The 1,467-nt window shown below is 37.8% G+C and overlaps 1 protein-coding gene and 1 long non-coding RNA gene across 3 annotated transcripts in view; one reads left to right on the forward strand and one right to left on the reverse strand.

Annotated features, from left to right (window-relative positions):
* Window positions 1-1,467, reverse strand: part of gabbr2 (gamma-aminobutyric acid (GABA) B receptor, 2) — a 208,860-nt gene that overhangs the window by 42,345 nt on the left and 165,048 nt on the right. The gene's annotated exons all lie outside the window — the stretch shown is intronic.
* LOC106515738 (uncharacterized) overlaps window positions 1-1,467 on the forward strand; it is a 28,233-nt gene that overhangs the window by 23,579 nt on the left and 3,187 nt on the right. The window contains exon 1 of one of the 2 annotated variants that reach the window (XR_001310037.1): window positions 947-1,354. The exons of the other annotated variant lie outside the window; for it this stretch is intronic. This is a non-coding gene — a long non-coding RNA (uncharacterized LOC106515738). Of the gene's footprint in view, window positions 1-946; window positions 1,355-1,467 lie in introns of those variants that run through there. 2 annotated transcript variants of the gene reach the window in all.

Genomic DNA, 1,467 nt, shown 5'->3' on the forward strand with positions numbered 1-1,467 from the left:
ATTATTATCCTTACACAATCTGTTCTTGTTTAGTAAATCAGTCTCAAAACAAGATCAAAAAGACTTTTTGGCTGGATAWAAGGTTTTAAAACTTGGTAAGATGGACAGTTTTTGCAGTGCACAGAGCAATAAAAATGTGAAATAAATTCGTAGTTAAGCTCATGACCACCTTCTTCATTTACAAAAACATTTTAAAGAAGCTGAACATTGATGGAAAATAGTTTTAATTTGTTATTGTGGAAAAGTACGGAGCCCGTCTGGTGACGTTGGATAAAAAAATTGATGCGCATTAGTTAATGAGTGACAAGTTAATTTTGAGCAGCCGTGTCTTATTGTGAGAGATACAAACGTTGTTGGAGTCAGATTTTATGAATATGCCATTTTTGTTTTGAGTTGTTCAAAGGTACCCCACAATTTTTTTTTAATCCAAAGAGTATACAACGATTTTTTAAAAATCTTTTTGTTTTTCTGAAACAAACGGGACCAAGCAGAAACACAAGCACTTTCATTTAAAYGATTTTCTAAACTTTTCCTGTTTCTACACTGAGCTTCATTTATACCAGGTCATCCAGCCACATGCTGTCAAGAAAAAAAAAAGGATTGTTTATTTAGTTTATGTCTTGGCAGAAGTATGTTAAACCAAATGTAGCAGATTAAGAAACTATTTTGACCAGCCTTTCTGAACTGACCCAAGCTTTTCTTGCTGAGGTTTACAGGACGTAAATTATCATTAACACAAACTCTGACTGCCCAGCAGCTTCACTCTCTTTGATTTTCCAACCAATTACWGAGCTGCCTTTTCTGAACTATAAGTGCATGTGTGTGTTAGGAGCTGAGCTATAATCTAATCTCTTTTCTCAGATGATGAATGTGTCTGGWCCCTGCAGTGGAGTTTCTGTGGCATGGGTAGACAGGAAAAAAAAACGGTATGAACAGATTAAATAAATGCACAAGAAGAGGTGTGAGAAGAGAGGGGGAAAACTGAGATATGGAGGCAAACAGCATGATTATMATATCATCATCATTATCCGAGTGTTTAGGCATATATTCGGCAAACAATCACACATGGCGTCTTCTATTATTCAAGCGTTAGCACATACATGAAACCAAATGACCACAGTGTAACTCAAGCGTCAGCTGTAAGAGTGCAAACTCTTGACACTACTTTTCATTTGAACTTCTAATTGTTAAATTGCACAATCATCAAGCTCAATCAGCTGTTGCCTAGCAACTGCAGTCTGGACCGACAGGAGGAGGGGAGCAGCGACAAAAAAAAAGGAAAAGAGGAAAAAGGAAAAAGGAGGGCCAGACAAAGAGTGAGGACATCAGAAGAGAGGTGCTGGCGATTGTGAAGGTCAGGATAATTTTTGTGCTTATTTTGTTTGAGAGAGAGAGGGAGAGAGAGAGAGAGAGAGAGAGAGAGAGAGAGAGAGAGAGAGAGAGAGAGAGAGAGAGAGAGAGAGAGAG

This window comes from Austrofundulus limnaeus, unplaced genomic scaffold (genome assembly GCF_001266775.1).
Source record: "Austrofundulus limnaeus strain Quisiro unplaced genomic scaffold, Austrofundulus_limnaeus-1.0 Scaffold32, whole genome shotgun sequence".
Taxonomy (NCBI): Eukaryota; Metazoa; Chordata; class Actinopteri; order Cyprinodontiformes; family Rivulidae; genus Austrofundulus; species Austrofundulus limnaeus.